We start from the raw sequence: 17,963 nt of genomic DNA, 5'->3' as shown, positions 1-17,963 counted from the left end.
GTGTTCCTCATGCGTCACAGTTGCTGACTTAGTGGCATATCCTATAAATGGGGTCTAGTTTTCAGGGGAATTGCTAATTTTCCTTTGAGGCTCCTTCTAACATACAGACTCATGTTGTAAATGTCCTAGCTTGCTCTTCATCACTGTTTGTTTGGTTTTTTTTTTTTTTCCTTTTTCATTATAAAAATCAATTAATTTTATATATCATTCACAATAGTGGCTGCAGTGGTATCACTGGTTTAAGTACCTTTTTCCAGGTGACTTTGCCAGGATTATATGACTTTCTATCCCAGTGGTGTAAGCTCTGTGGCAGTTGTTCTGGTCCCTTTGCAGCTAAGCTTATCTCAACATGATTTCTGTTTCTTTGTTTCTGAAATATTACCTTTATTAAACTTTTCCTTTCCTAGATAAGGTATGAAACAAGCATTGTTGTATACGCATTGTATAAACAAGCAGTATCTTCTCATGAAGATATCAAAGAAACTCTTTATCTGGGAACTCCTCAAATATACAGAGAACAAATCTTTGCAGTTTCTCTCCATGCACAGTCTACTGGTTTAGCTGGGGTTTCTCCAAATAAAAAATCAAATTTCAGTACTGGGTTATTACCCAGAAGTATATTTGCAGGGCACTACGTAAAGGTTTTCCTTAATTCCTACTTCTCTGAAATAGTCTTTCAAGCCTAAAAAATGCTCTGGGAAGGCTTAATGAGACATATTATCTTTGATCTTTTCTGTTGCCCTGCACACAAGTTTGTCTGATCAGATGGTGATTGCAGAAGCCTGGATCCATCACAGTTGTTAACATCAACTGAGGTTTTCAGAGTCCTTCCTTTCATCTCTCTTAGCTTGTCCTGAGACAGCAGTTTTCAAATTGATCCAAAGCAGCTATTGCTGGAATGACTGTAAGGAATAGGTGATTAATAATGATGACTGGGAAGAATTCATTTATTATTCTTATTATTTTCTGCATGGTCATCTCTTTTCTATGGCTCACTATGGTGTAAGGAAAAGATCTGGTTCCTATTAAAAAAAGAAAAAAAAAATTGCATTGATTTTCCTAGGTTCTTATTCAGGTTCTGTAGCCTGTTTTAGTCATAACCTCGTTAGGGTCCTGATCACAACAATTAGTGTATTATACAATACAAAACCAGTTTGAGCACTCAGAGCTGTAATAGTTGGCTAACAGACAAGAGAATCCTAAGTTTTCATGTTCAAAAATTTTGTACTGTAGGGCTGGGAGCCATTCAAAGTTTCAGTGTTTTGCTGTTAATGAGAGATTTTTATGGTTTTATGGTTGTGTGTATACGTAGTAGTATGGGCTAAAGAAAATTATCAGCCTTGTTAGGGACTGAGTCCCATATGTATTCTGCAGCACGTAGCTCTTATTCTCTATTTGTCTTTTGTACGAAAGTGTTTTAATTCCTACAGGAATTCCTACTGTGAAATCACATTTGGAGAAATAGAGAAACTGATACTGATGCAGAGACTAATATATTTGCCTTGAGGATATTCTTTGTTTTTCTTTTTTTAGCACAACCGTCCTAGCCCAGCAAAAGGAAATAAGATGTTAGAAAAGGCAAAATGGTTTCTTCATACTTTCTTTTTCATAAACAAACAAGATGTACTGAAGGATCAAACTGCTTTAAGTATCAGCATTTAAACTAGTCGCCAGCTATCTGGCATTAAAACCAAGTCTGCTTGCAAAACCTTGTTTTGCAACCTCCAGTACTAATTTGTGCTCAAGATACATGGTGGACTAGCTGGCTTTTGTATTTGTTTTCATCAGCAAAGCCTCTCTCTATCTTCAATAAATTATTTAGTTCTTTGTGTGCATGGATGATCATTAATACTGATTCTTACTAAGCCTCTACATACGCACACGCATACATATATAAAATGTTTTACTCATTTTACTTAATGGAGTTATAGAGTGATCTATTGAGACATGACACTGTGTGCAGGTTGTAAATAATTCAAGAGTGAAAGAAGCTGCCTGAGCCTTCAGAATAAATACTGCACATCACGTAAAATCAGACAGACATTTGATTTCACTTCTTTAACGTTCCTTAGGTAGCAAAAGAGATATGACTGAGAAGTTTGAAAGTACTGCTGAGCTAGATCTAAAACATTTTCTTTCCCTCCCTCAAAATATGCTTCTCAGTGAAGTCTGAGACTGTAAAATATTTTACTTGCTAAATAACATTAAATTTTTAAAAGTGTGATCATGCCTTAGTATCTTTGAGTTCAACAGAGAATTCATGAGTATTCATTCTAGCTAGATATTTTATCAAGGCAAGGAAAAGATTTTCAGTGTTTTGGATTCTGTTGCAGTGATTTCTGGTTGAGACTTTTTCAACAGCCTGTAAGTGAGAAAAATAGCAGTTAGGATACTTACCTATTGTAGGTTAGCATTTGAAAATCACTGGTGAGCGTGCAAATGCTCAGTGTCCGTTGGTCACAAATAATTCAGTGTGATCCCCCCACAAAGCTCTGAGTCAGGGGCACTGTCTCAGGGACAGCAAAATGGTCTGGTTTGATGTAACTCTACACACATGAATTGGTTCAACTGCCTGTTCAATTGTGGAAAAAATATCAGAGCCTGAGCATGATTTTTATTTTGTGTGTATGACTTTTAATTTTTTTTGTTTTTTTTTTAGATGGCTGGCTTGCTCAGAGTTTTGACAACAAGCTGGAAGAGTTTTTTTTTCCCTTAGGACCTAGTCCACGGTCCATCACTAGGGAAAGAATGGTATTTGTGCTTATTAGCTTCCTAACCACCACAAACCATGCAACAGTGCAAATCCTGAAAGCTGGGATTCCTTGCTGCATTCCCACCCCAAACAAGTGGCATTGCAGGATGTCTGCCATGGCAGCTCACACAGCCATGGCACATGGCAGAGTCGGCTGTGCCAGGCACAGAGCAAAAGGAAAGCAGGAGGCAGCCTGGCTCTTGAAGCTTCTGATCTCTTCTGGGGGGACAAAAGCAACTAAAACAAAGCTGTGCCCTTTTACTTGGTTTTCTTGGCTAAGCCTCTGGAGACTTTGTGGGTTTGCTCTGCATATAATTAAAAATTCATTAATTAGGGTTAATTTAAAAACTGAAAACAAATTTCAGGCTAGTTAAATCTTCCAGAATTCTTGCCTTTATTTTATTAGAGTTTGGAAGGCTGACATAGGAAGCAGTTCAGTTACACAATAGCTTGCTATGAAACATTCACCTCAATGATCTGATTTATTTCCAGCTTATCAATCACCTTGGTAGCTTGGACAGGAAAATTACAATAGGTTTCCAACAGCAAGAACAAAATATTGCGGAAAACACAGCCCCACCTCTCTTCTTTTCTTTTTCATAGTCAATGCCAACAACATAACCAATTCTGTGAGACTCTAGGTTAAGTTCAACTTTTTAAAATGATTGTCAAAGGACAGCCGATCACTTTACTCCAGATAAAGATTTATTTAGCTGTATTTTTATGCTATTATTGAAGATGTGTGTGCGTAGAAATAATTGTAAAAATTATCTTTTTCAAAAGCTGTGGTGTAAATATATTTTATGATGATCACTACAACTTGTCTGATGCCATGGTGCTCTGCCAGCCAGTTGTGAATTGGCCTGGCTGTTTGCTTCCATGTGCCTCCAAGCCAGCTGGGTGTGGGTAGGATCTGTTCCTCAGCGTTTGCTGGGAGCAAGGTCTTGCCAGTGTCCCAAGCCTCAGTAGACCAGTTCCCTCATGATCCACTCATGGCTGACTGAGGTTATGGGCTGTGTGGAGATCTCAGTTACCATCTGTGCGACCCTTCAGGAGAAAGGTGCTCTCAATACTGCATGGTGAAATCAGTGTTACAGGCTTGTAGCATCTGGTCTGCCCTTCTTCACCTCAAAATTTTCCTAATGTCCAGTGGCTATGGCTTATCTGAGCAGAAAATACTGACAAGTTTCTCAGCAAGAAGGTCCACCAGTAACACTTCCATCTCTTTGCGGATCCCTATGAAGAAGAAAACCGTTGTTTTAAGGAGAAGGACTTTGGAGGAACTGAAAGTCAGTAAAAATCTCAGCTGGTCCCAGGCAACACCGCAGGTGACATTTTGAGTATAATCTGGCACCTTTCGTGGGGGAGGCAGCTCTGAGTGGATCCTTTAGGCCACCATGGGCATGTTGGTACGTGCAGGTGCTCAGTGTGCAAGTCAAACCAGAGCTGGTGGTTTGCTAGAAGTCCACTCTACAGTCTGCAAGTGCAAAATTTTTCTAGTCGCCACTTATGGTAGGAATGATACTTCTTTTAATTATCAAGACGATTTCCAACACTAGGAAAAGGTTTTAGACATCTCCCAGGACACTTCCTTTGCCCACAAGTGAAAATATGATGGTCTTAAATGTGGTTTAAAATGCTATAAAGAACAAACAAAACTCAAGTCTCTAATGTTTCTGAACCTGTTCTGAACAAAACATTTTTAATGGAATATTTAAATGTTTTAGGTGTTTCTGTGGTCAATTTGCTGATGCCTGAAGTGAGTATAAAATTCATTATAAAGGCTTATTTGAGTTTTCTTGCCCAGAACACGGGATTGAAAACATTGGATCTTCTTTGTAACCTTCACGACAGGCAACACATAGTTCAGTAAAGCTAAGGCTGAGTAAAGTCACAGGGAAAGGTTTTATGATGCGAGCACGGGCAAAAGCCATGAGTTGTTCCTTCCCAGGCTTGAGAGGGGTAATTATGGTGTTTCAGGATATACAGTGACAGATGGACAAAGGTATGTTTTTATATTTATCCACAAGTATAATTTAATACCCACTTCTGAGCAGAATTGCTCTGTGCATTCATTTGCATAATTGCAAGGGGCTTGACATATCTAGCTGCATTTTCACTTCCAGTAAGGCTAATCTTCTTTTTCCCGTGGTCTGATTAAACTCTGCAAGTGTCTTGTATCACAAGCCTCCAATGCTCACACTGCTATCAGGAGAGAGTTTTGATATGTTTGAGGAAGCTGGTGTTGCTGACCCTTAACAATACCATTTCAATTGCCTGACCTTGCTGATTAAGTATCTCCAGTGGTCATCTCCAAAGAGTGGTACTGTCTCTTGTGTCAGAAGGGACTTCAGCTACTGAAAAGTTTGTACAGGGAAGTTTTGTTTTCTTGTCACACGCAAAAAGGTGAACTGTTCTCATTTAGAAGAAAGCAATGAGGACAAACAGATGCTCAGTAAGAGCCCAATTAATTATCCATTTTATAATTTCGAGTTAGCCCAAAGCATGCCTCTGGTTCTACTGACAGATGACTTACTTTTATGTTTAGCTGCTTCCTCACTCCATTGTTTCCATGGGAACACCTCTGAAACATTGCTTCTTTCTGAGGAGATGAAACTAAAGTGGCTGGAATACCTGAGTGCTTAAATATTAATTGAAAACAACAGAAAAATGGTGGAATGAGTCAGACATTACAGGCAGGTGACACCCACAATATCTGCTGGTTAATTGGGGTAGCGGTACCCTTACTGCTCTCCTACTATAAGCTGAAAACAGCAGCCAGCTCTTAGGAGTTGTCCTAAACCTGAGCTATCCTGATGCTTAGAGGCAGCTGAGCATGCTTATGACCAAGCCTGGCTAAAAGATCCTGCTGCTAAACTCTGCAAGGAGTTAGGAGCAGCAAAAAAGTTAATTTACAGGAGTGCTGTATTTATTATTTGCCAGTGATAAAGATTTCTTGTTAAAATGGGCAATAGCTACAAATTTTCTTGGTATTTTGCTGTAAAATCTGTTAGGAAGCTAACATGGAAATACTGTAAAAAGTGTTCCTGCCAACGTTTGAAAAGACACCAACATTTGCTTTAACCATGTCTTTTCACTGAGGGTAACAAACATCAAACATCAGTTATCTGGGTTTGGAAGGGTCTGTGCTGCAGATGTGACTTAAAGGGAACTTCTATGGAGAATTCTTAATGTGCTGCAGCTACAGTGATGTCTCTCTCCTGCTACACCAACCCTTTTCAAATTCACAGTACAAGACTTGATCTTCAAAGTAGACATAGTGGTGCTCATTTCCCCAGTCTTAGTTTGTTTCACTCACCCTTCTGATCTACTTTGATTCAGGTTCCCTCTGCCTGCTCCCACCAATGACTGTGCCCTGCCCACTGACTTAGATCTCCTGTTCTTGTGTACCAAAGCTCTCCCTTCCTTTCCTTGAATGCCTCCTTAGACAAAAGCCTTTCTCCTTCCTGTTCTGAACCTGAACTTCAAACCAGCCTTTTCAGTTCTCTCCTCTTGTCTGAACATAATGGGGAGCAAATTAACCCCCCTTTCTTATCTTTTCCATGTGAGACAACATGAAACAGCAATGAAATAAATGCCCTGAATTCCTCATACAAAACTCCCCATTGAGCACTATTCCCACTCACTTGATTTCTCTGACTGCTGTTTCCTCTAGACTATCATTTTACATGATTTTATATACTGAATTTATCTTCCTAGGACAAGGTTGTTTTCTTCCTACTGCCTATAAAAGAACCTGTTCTCTACTAACTTTACAAAAATAAATAATAATTCTTCCCCTTCTGTGATTGACAGTCACAATTCCTCTTTGCTTTAACATTAGAGGTTTTCAATAGAAAAAACTTTTGTTTTTGAAAATCAGTGGTCATATGAGGAGGAAAATTCCCAGAACTACCCAAGCTCTGCTCACTAGCAATGTTAAAAAAAGATGCCAGCCAAAGTAGGAGGTGTAAATTTTCTTAACATTTTTCACCATAATTTTATTTTAAAAGCTTTGATAGGCAGTCAAACAGCATTTCAGTATAAAAATGGGTATTAACTTTCAGAACAAGCCCACTCAACATTAGGGAGAGTTGCTGTTGCCTTAGGAAAAGGGAATTAACAAGATGACCTTTCCAGGTTCCTTCAAGAGGGTGTTCTGTAAGTCACCGAATAAAGACAGTTCTCACCTTTCCAATATTGTTGTTTCAAGGACATCAGTCATCAGGACACAACTTCCTGCACTTGTATGTACAGTATTTGGAGTTGCAGTTGTTTTTTCCAATGGTCACTGAGGATAAATATTTGCTCTTCTCTTTCTAACCTAATGAGGGAAAGGAGCTGCCCTGTTGAATCTCTCCCAGCTATCCCAACAGGAATTTCACTGGACCTCTTTGGCCTTCAGGCTTTCAAGCACTGACACCACCTGAGGGGTTTTTTGGTGAGAGAATTTTCCAAATACACAGGAAGCCTCCTCCTGTGTATTCGTAAGATCACAGCAGACTGTGGTTTGGGCTAACAACACATAGCTGCTGAAAATTTTTCTCACTGTAAGGAATCAATTTTTGCTTAGTTAATGATCCTTCTCATTCTCAGGGACTAGAAAACAGTTTTGGAAAGAATTCCCAGTAGGTATGAAAGGTGAAAAAAAGTGTGGTTGACTGAAGTGTGTGAAGATGTCTCCTTAGTAGCTGTTTTGAATTTCACTTATTTCAGACATATAAAACTTCTCAGAAAAAAAAAAAAAAGAAAAAAAAATCATTTTATGGTGCTGAATTTAAGTCTTTTATCTGGGAGTGGAATGAGATTATGAAGAACAAACAAATGTGTTTTATACTGATGGAAAAAAGTGCTGTGATTAGCCCCAGTCCCTTGTGTTTAGCATGATGTCAGCTAATCTCATTCCTCACAGTTAAGGGTAAGCACAGTCAAACTTCCTCAATCCTCTGGGACTAGGGCTTAGAATCAATACTAAGCTTGAACCCATGCATAGATTTGAAGAAGACAAAAGAATTCTGTTTACAGAGAGAGGAAGAAATGAAAAATGTGCACTGGGCCTAGAAAATCAAGAAGTGGGGAACAAAGTCATGTAGCAAACAGAGGAAAAGCATAAGGGAAGCAGAGAAATAGAAAGGGAAGAAGAGAAAGTGACTCTGAGACCAGAGAGGAATAGAAAACCAGTGGCAAAATGAAAACATAATAAAGTTGACACTGGAATTCACTGGAGACAGCAAACTTGAGAAACTGAGACAGACAGTATGTGTGTGGAGAGCATATGCTGTGTCACAGTCCCTGCAATTTAACCCCCATTTCAGTATGGCTTTATGCACGTGTATGCGTTCTTCAAATCTGGCAAGGGTTTAATCAGATGCCTATATTCCTGAGAAATCTAGAGGGCTTTAAACATAGATACTGTGATGAATTGTGAGGGCTTAGATAATATTGATTTAAGGGTGCAGATATTGAGGTTTTTCTAACAAAATCTCCTTTTTAGCTAGATGTTGATTGAAACCTTATGAGCAGAAGGACATACTGAATACTACTGACATGCATAATGTCTCTCCTTTTGTCCTGCAAGAAGACATTTTGGTGGACTTGGAGAAATTAATAGAGCCAATGTACCTAAACTAAAATTTGTTATCAGCACATGTGGGAGATAAAGAGTCAACTAAAGAGTACAATTTTCTTGGATTTAAAGATCACAAGAAGTGTATAGATCTGGTTGGTACCATTTGTACTTACTGTATGGCAGGAAGATTATATGCATCATCTTGACTTCTTTCTTGTGCTCATGTGAGATTGCTCATGGCATGAAGGATATAAGAAACTTTTGCTTGTAGCATCTCTGCACACTGTTGTTAAACTCCCAAGTGGAGTCTTGGTGAGTGTGTGGGTCCTAGCTAAGTGTTGAATGTGTGGTGTAACCACAGAGGTTCACCAGAAATACAAAGTAGCATTACCCAAGATTATTAAAGAGAAAACAGCAGTAGGAAAGCTGCATGACATAAAACACAAGAGAGCACTCGGGTAAGTGAAAGGAAAATGTGGTTCCATGTTACAGTGTGAGACTGACTTCTTCATAGCATGTAAATTTTGGCTCACAGTTCAGTTATTTACAGCCTTGAAAGCAAAACTAAGGTCTGAGTTAAACTATAGAAATAACTTATTATTAAGGAATACTTCTGCCTTTGAAGTATGCAAAAGAACTATATAATAATAGAAGTGGCAACTCTCCACTAGAACTGGGAGATAAAAATCTTAGAATGCATAGAAAGACGTGGAGGATCTTAGCACACGGATGAGTCCTGAATACTACAGCTGGAACTTCTCTGTAACATAGTGGTCCCAATTCTGGGTTTACCCATTACAGAGGCTCTGGTTGAACCCGCAGTGCTGATAGATTTGCTTTCTAAATTACAAGTATGGTTCAGCAAAGCACCTTTCACCAGGGCTTAAAGAACCATCTGGATTTGTATATACACCTAAGGAAGTAAGGTGCCTGGAGTTACAGTTCAACACTTAAATATTGATGTGCTTTCTGCAAGCTTGTATTGTCAAGTCATATTTGTGTGCCCTCCTTTGCCAGGGACTAGGTCCTAAATAAACACAGGATTGCTTCTTCCTTGGCAGTCAGGTGATTTTGGACAGTGTCAAGCTCAGGTTCTCTCCATGGTTCCCTCATACACACCACCTGGGCCACTAGCAAGGGCAGGATTCCAGACTCTTTTCTCACCAATGCCTTTCCTCTCAGTTAAATTTTTATGGCTTATGGGAGATTTTTGGGTCCTTTTTAAAGGGATCATTGTCAACTTTTCTTTGATATTACCTCTTGATCTAGCAGACAGGACAGAGGAGCTGATACTGGGATGCCGGTTGTATCAGTCAGAAAACTCAGACTTGAAAAGGCTCTTAGGGCTGGTTGGGTACCTGTCACAAGCAATCACCTTCTAATCATCCAGAGCTTCCCAGCTCTTCTGGGCTGGAACAGTCTTCATGGCCAATTAACAGGGCCTCAGCTCCCAGTAATCGTGCCATGCTTCTACTTTTTCTGCTCCTTTTAGGGGGTGCCACAGAAAATTAATCCAAACATACTTCTCCTTCAACTCTCAGCAGCATCAATATTTTCTTCTCAGATGAGCTGCTTTCATGGATCTCCTGTGAGACACTTCCCTAATTTAAAGCCTTTTGGCTGTTTCTCAGTTCAAGATACTAATTGTGCTTGAGATGAAAAACAAGCACATTTGGCAGTGCTAGATGAAACTAACATTAGTATGTGCTTCTAGTGAGACATTTTGGCGTGGGACATACATAAAAGTTAAATTATCACAATGATAAACACAGCAACAAGAAAGACGATTTGTTTCTTGTGTTTGGCTTAGAGACAAGTGCTATTTAATTTTTTCCTCTACATTTTGTTTTGATAATATTTTATTAAATACCTTTAATTTTCAAAATGTATTTCTTTCAGCAATCCAAGACCTAGTCTGGAAAACATTTTGTTCTGATTATACTGGAAACAGAACATCTGAGGTATCACCAAACCACTCACTGTGAAAGCATCACTCAGAAAACCATGTGTGTCTTACTCTTTTTTTTTTTGAGACTATTAATGGAAGGCTTCACTGAATTTATATACAGTTGTTCTTCTTGCAGTAAGAGACAGCAATAATTTAAGATTTAAAAAATAAATGCAAATTTCTTTAATGTCATCTTATGCAGAAAGCATTTGCTTCTTTTTTTTGCCCCCAACACTCTATCACTGTACCTTCATACACAGCATGGATGTCTTTAATCAAAGCGTTGGGACATCATTCCAGTAACAACCTCCATGTGAATGGCTCAAATGTACTCAAACAGACCCTCCTGGTGAGAGGTAACTGGAGCTGAATTCTGCAGCACACCTTTTCCCTTTGAGACATCCTACACAAAGACTTACCTGATGCATTTCTCAAAGGACCCTCAGCAAAATAAAAGTGATTTGGAATTCTGTTCTGAAAGTTTAGTATTCAAGAACAATTTTGAGGCTGCCCTGTGATCACCAGACTGATTAAAAATGCTAATCAGAAGCTTGTATGATTAGGAGATTAGTACTGTCTGAACTTTGATCTGCCTCATTTGTGTACACAGGAAAAGGGAGAGACACACACCATCATGGTGAGACCTGCTTTCATGGGTAGCAGATTTCTCCTCTATAAGGGATTCACAAAAGCACCCTTCACTGTTTTGGTTCTTGTTTCTTGCTTTCAGTGGTTCACAGGGAAGGCCTCGGGGTTTCTATAGTCACTAACTGTTAACTCTAAACCAGACAAATTTATAACAGACAAAAAAAGGAAAAAAACCTCTATGTCTAAACAGGCAATATTATAATTGCATTCCTGTTACTAACCATGTGCTTTGGTTTGATCCATGTGATGTTCATAGGATCCGACAGAATAAATGAAAATCCCTCACATGTGAAACTCAGGAGCTCTAACAATGGTTCACTTCCGTGGTCTTTGTGTAAACACCACATTGACATAAATATGGAATATCTGTGAATGACAGCTTCAGCTCCAGACACAAATTTACCTCAATTGTGGCAAACTTGTCACTGCATGCCATAAAATCAGTACCTCTTCAGACCAGGAGTGCCATGGCTTTGAAAATGTCTTCAATGTAAAGAGTAAAAAAGTGAATAAACACAGTAAATATAAAAATCACAAGCAACTTTCATCAGTTGTGGGTAGAGACCCAACCATTAGAACAGCCTCTTTGAAGCCCTTGTAAGTGAAGAATGGTCAGGCATTGGAACAAGCTGCCCTGGGATGTGATGGAATCAAAACCCCTGGAACGGTTAAAAAAGTCTAGATGTGGCACTTGGGTACATTTTTTAGTGGTGAATTTGTTATTGCTGAGTTAATGGTTGAATTTGATGATCTTACAGGCCTTTCACAACCTTAATGATTCTATTATTCTAAGCAGCTTATAAATGTATTTTACTGAAAACCCAACAAATCTCTGCAATCCCATCCAGTGTCACCATCCTTCTATTGCTAGATAAAATCTTCATACAGAAAACTACAGTCTTGTCAGCACTGCAACTCTCATTAAACACACTTAAAGAGGATGGCAGACTAATAATTGCACTGACACTTTGAGTGGATGGGAAGGCTTTAGTCCCAGAAAAGAGGTGATGGAAGGCCATGTGAAGAACTAGCTCCCATCTATTAAGACAGCTGACAGGATATAAAGTAGCATCTCTTCTGACAAGGCCAACCAACACCTGCACTGGAACTTAGAGGTCTTCAGTGAAAAAACCAAGTTCACTATAAATAAAAGTGCCAATCTAAAGACCTTCTGTTGAGTTTATCCAGCTTCCATTGCCTCTGTGTCTAATTAGCTGTAAATTCTTTTGGTCAGGGAGAACTTTCACCGTTCCAGGTTCAACTTTGAGAGTTCCTATCTGGCCATGGAGAGAAATCAAGAGACATAGCCTGATTTGTAATCTTCCTTATTACCGTTTCTGTAGTAGGCAAGAGCTCTCACAGTTACTTTTCCTCTCTCAGCAGCTATAAAGGGAATGAAAGAGAGGAGCATGTCTCCATGCCATTCTTCTGACATGCAGTTGTTTTCCTGCTTTAATGTAAATCAGAAAGTCAAAAGCCCAGCAGAGCCTAGGTGCCTGTGGAGCTTGGACAGCTAAGACACAAAAGTTCCTGTAGCTACATGCATGTAAAGAAGCAACAGCATTAACACCACTGTTCCTCTTTGGTTCTTCAGCTTGGTTAATGCCTTCTGCACTTGAGACAATTGGCAGTCTTCAGCATGAAGCCACAGCAATTTCACATGCAAGTACCAGAGCAAGTACCATGCAAGTACCAGATTCTCATAAGTTCCTGAGAATCGTACTTCTGCATCTTACTACAGTGAATAGAATGCACAAGCAAAATTAGAAATCACATTTGAACGACAGGAAAACAGAGGACTGGTGATATTTTATTTGTGGTTATTTGTTTATGTAGGCTATTTGTATTATAATTATGAAACCATGACAAACAATGCCAGAATCGTGTTGTACGTTCTGAAGAATATAGACAATGATCCGGAGGGAATCACCTGAAGGCTTTCTGTCGTAAACCACATGCTGTATCGAAAAGAAGATCAGATGAGTTAATCCCGTTTTGTCTACATGTGCTTCCTCACGCGTTTCTGGGAGGAATATAGAACCGATGCGTGTGCTGTAGGAGGAAGTTCCCACCACTCGTCGGCTAACAGTAACCACTTAATTAATGTAAACATAAAATTCTAGTTTAAAAAAGAAATGAAATCGCGGTGGCACAGCCTGGAACTAACCACCATTTCACAAAATGGGTCATTAATTTGTCATCCTAAAGACCACGCAGTTCGTTGCAGTGCAAACTGCGCGCAGAAGAGCCATTCTCCCCATGGAAGCCCCTCTTGAAAGGCACCTCCTGAGAGAGGTGGAAGAGCCCCGAGCCATCGGTGCTCCCCGCCAGCCCCGGGGCGCTGCTCGCGTTCCGGCGCGCCGCAGCCCCTCAGGCGACCCGGCCCCGGCCCGCACCTCTGCACCGCGGCACCTACCGCTGCCCGCCGCCCTCCGCGCAGGGACGCGACACCGAGAGCGGGGCATTCCCGCGCCGTTTAGGGGAAAGGATTAATTTCGCCAGTTAATTCCTTCCCCCCGGCCCGGCGGTGGGAGAGGGCACATGCGCGTTGCCATGGGTGCCGGAGGAGCACCCAGAAAGTTGCGGGAGAGGGGCGGGGAGAAGGGGCCGAGCCGCCCGCCGGTGCTGAGTGCCCGCCCGGCGCCGCGCTGAGATCCCGCGGGCGGCTGCTCTCACCGCGGCGGCTGAGTCGCCCACCTGCCGCCTACGGCTGGCGGCGGCGAGGGGAGGGAGGGAGGGAGGAAGGAAGGAAAGGGATAAACTTCAAAGTTGGCCGGGCGGGCAGGGAGCCGCATGGATGTTTCCGTCCCTCGGCGCTGACTCGCAGCCCGCGGCGCGCCGTGGGGCGGCCGCTGCCCGAGGAGCGCGGGGCGCCGCCGCGCCGCTCCCTCCGCCGCCGGCCATGGGGCGCGGGGCTCAGCCCGGCCCCTGAGCGCGCCGCCTCGCCCCCCCGCTCCGGGCTGCCGCCGCCTCCCGCCCGCCGCCACCTGCCTCTCCCTCCGCTGCGCCGCTGCCGACCTGAGGGCCTGGGCATCGGCTTCTCTTCGCGCTGCAGCCCGACCGAAATGGAGCCGTCCGCGGGAAGCTGCCGGGAGTGATCCCCGCTTTCCCACCGACCCACTGGCCGCCCCCTCGGCGCCCGCGCTCGCTCCGATGGAGCCGGAGGAGACGCCGCTCGCCCCTCCGAAGACCATGCTGCTTCTGCTGAGGAAAGTTCGCAAGAGGCGAGAGATGCTGCTGCAGCAGCTGGGCTTCATCTGCGCCATCCTGTTCTTCGCCTGGTGCATGTCCAGCCTGCTCTCCAGAGCGGGTGAGTGGCAGTGGCGGCGGGACCGGCGGACCCCGGCAGGGCCGGCCGGGCGGCTGGGGCGGCCCGGGGGCTGCAGCCGCCCCGAGGCCGCCGGGGTTTGGCGGATTCAAGCGGCGATGGCTGTTCCCCTTTGGGGTCTCCCAGTGGAATTGCCCCGGTGTGCGGGCGATGCGGGGGAGCAGCGCGGGTTGCTCGGGAGAAAGCCCCGCGCCGGGCGGATGGGCGGCCGCCGCCCGGGGAGAGGGGGAAGCTGCGCCCCTGGCTCCTCCGGGGCTCCGCGGCCCCGAGCCCGCCGCGCCTCTCGGCTCGGGGACCGACAGGGCACCGCGGGGCACCTCTGCCTGGGAACGGCCCTGGAGGAGTTTCCCCTCTGCTGTTGCATCAGAGTGGAGTTCTCTCCAGCCGCCTATGGTCCCCTCTGCAACTTCGGGCTGCCTTTCGTTTTGTCCTTAGGTTGTAAGCTAAGCTGTATCAGCTATAGCTGCTTCCTTTCTCAGTCTCACATGCACCCCCAACATCTCTTCCCCCGTTACAGTATAGATTTAATAGAAAACTCTGCATTTTAGGCTAGGAACGGTGCTAATCTTACGTTTTATGGAGAGAGTATTATAACAGAGTCTTTCGCATCATTTGTGCATGTGCTGTATTGGTAAACTGATGCCTTTATAGTTAACCATATCATTCCCATTTGTTCCTCTGCCTGCTGGCACAGTTTGGACTGTAACTGTGAAGCTTCAAGCCCTCATCCTGCAATATGCTTCCCATCCCTCAAATATAAAGTCAAAGGTTGCTGGGAGAGCACTTGGGTCTCTAGGTAGGGCTGCCAACAGTCCCTGAAGATTTAAGAACAGAATCGACTAAGCCCATCGCTAAGCATCTACGTTTAATATAAGAAACGCAGATTTCAGCACAATTAGGATGGGTCATCTCCTTAAATTAAAGCAGAAGTTCAAGTGTGTGCTTTAGGGAAGAAAAATCTGCAGGAACTTGTCATGGTTTGTATTGCTCTTGTGCTCAAATTATTGCCTGGCTTGTTTGAGCTGTATCTAGGATGGCAACAAGCCATCCATATAAGAATTTGGTGTCTTAGACCATATTAGCATATTGCTCATCTTAAAACTTTCAACTTGTTTTTTCAACTTGGAAACAAGTAATAGGGGTATGAATATGTTTGCATAGCATGAAGATTTTTTTGGTTGCAGTTGTTTTTTCCACAACATTTTTGGGTTTTCATGAAAAATGTCATGACTAATGAAAGTTTTTAATCTCCTGGGTTATCAACTAAATCCCTCATAACCTAATTTTTGATAGTATGCTGCATCAGGTAGGGGTTTTTTTTCAGCTGGCTAATTTAGAGGACATATTATCCATAAACACTGACCATCTGTTATCTATGTTTCTTACAATTGTGGCTCAGAATATTTTACTCTGGCAAAACTAACTTCCGAACAAGATTTCTTTTTTCAGGAGTCACTAAGAAAACACAGGCGTTACGTGATGACAGTATAATCCCTAAAATGGCCAAGGAAGAATTTTTGTTGTTATTACAATATGTTCATTTGAAATGGATAAGATGGAGGTGAAAGTGATTTAATTAAGAGGTTCTATTCTTTCTTTGGTTATTATAATTGCATGAGGTACATGATCTTACAAGTGCTCCTTTACTCTATTTAACAGGTTTTGTTGAGAATGCTTCTGAAATATGCGTTTTGCTGAAAGCTCTACTGACTTCTAAAAAAGTTATTTTTTTTAAGACTTATGAGAATGCACTGTGATTTCCGTTTTCTTTGACGGGTTATGAATGGTTTGATATTATTAAGCATACCCAAGAGTCAAAAGTTCAGAATAAACTAAAATGTGACTGGGACATATCCATATGCATTTAAATTTTTTTTCATGAAGGCAGTAATGTAATATGTGCAAGTACATGATGACTAAATGGAAGTGTGATTTTTGCTCATGTCAGCATAGCTGGGCTGGTTTCATATATATGAGCTGCAAGTGTTGACTTTCACAGGTACAGGCTTCAGCATTTGCTTGCTGTGGAATATTTTCCTGCTGTGGGTCACAGCCAAGTGTTCTGATAGTTCCAATAGCTGGAACATGCCAACAGCTCAGATATAACACCTAGTTGCATCCTTTGGAGCTAGGATCGCCTAGTACATGTCTGTTGGCACGTGCTCCAGTCACAGCTTGGATTTTGCCCCATTTGCATTCTGATGGTCTGTCCACGCTCCTTGTTAGTGGGCACGCGTAGTCCAGCTTGGATGATGCAGGAAAAAATTGGTGCTAGTGGGCATAATGCCTTTTTGTTCAATATAGGCCAAGAATCAGCTGTTCCAGACAGAAGCATTGTATCAGGAATGTGGAGAAATAGAAGGTTGATGGCATCACCTAATGGGACACATGAGGAGAAGAACTGTACAGAGCCAGGTAAGATGGTTAAACTTCGTAATGTCCTTCAAGTTTTTGAGAGGTATTGGGTAGTTTTGTCATGACCAAGCTGCAGTGACATTTAAACATCGGTGTTAAACTTAAAAAACCCCAACAAACCAGGACTGTTCTGTGTAGAAATAAAGTTTATTGTGTGACGTAGTGACATGATTTTATATATCAAAGGCAAAAGGTAATGATCAGATAAAGAATGTTCTGGGGTCATTGCGAGACTAAAGCCGACCATTCAGTTTCTGTAGTTTTGTTCCTTTGGTGATTATTCATTTCTGTCCAACTGATGTGTGTATATTGCACAAGTCATGAGAGGTGTGCTCCTCTTAAAACCATGGGTCACTAAATATGCAGTGTTTTAGATGACATCTGGGCTCGGTGATTTATGTTTATTACCTTTACACAGGTAATCATGGTTTACTAGTTTAGTGATAAACTGTGTACTCAGAGTAGGAATTTATGTTGTGTAGAGGGGGTTGATGAGGTAAGTGATACGGAAACCCTGGAATCCACTTTACTTCAGGATGTCTGTCTTGGCCAGGCAAAAAGAATTGATTGAGGGCAGGAATAGATGATGCATTTTAGTATCGGTGTTAGTCCACAATGCTTCCATCTTCCCATCTGGCTTTCCAGTGTGTATTTCCTTTCTCTCTCTCCTTGCCTCTCTGTGGTTTATGGTGTGTGGGAGATGAGACATTTTGCCAATGGCACTAGCCAAGTTGATTTAAAGTTCAGATTTATTTTTTTTTATGTGACTCTTTGATCAACTCTGTGATAGCAATAGAGTGTGTGCCTTCCTGCCAGCAGTGTCAGCATGAGTTCTAGGATACTGTCAGCCCCAGGCACTAGGAGAGTTTGGAGCAGTATTCCTGCTCTCACTTACATGTTTGTTGTAATACTGAAGTGCCAGTTTAGATTGAGGATCACTAGTGTGCTTATACACTCCTGAGAGACGAGTGGAAGAACACAGCTCTAAGTACGTGGGTCCACAAGTGTTAACTATATCCTCTTGATGTCCAAGAGCTTCCTCATGCTTTTGTTAAGAACTTTGTAGGTCGGTTTGCTGTGTTCTGCATCTGTAACCTTATGATGCTCTTGAATTGTCGTCGAAGTTGCTCGCAAATAAGAAAGAACACAAAAAGGACCTTATGGAAACACATAACGATTCTTGATAAATAGTCAGAAAATATTGTTATTTCCCACTGTCTTTCATTTTCCTTCATATATGTGGATACATCAATATGATCATGTCTGAGCACACACTTGGCAGCACATTTGGAGTCAAGGCAAT

The sequence above is a fragment of the Sylvia atricapilla genome, chromosome 6, assembly GCF_009819655.1.
Source record: "Sylvia atricapilla isolate bSylAtr1 chromosome 6, bSylAtr1.pri, whole genome shotgun sequence".
In the NCBI taxonomy this organism is placed as follows: Eukaryota; Metazoa; Chordata; class Aves; order Passeriformes; family Sylviidae; genus Sylvia; species Sylvia atricapilla.
This window is presented reverse-complemented; position numbering follows the sequence as displayed.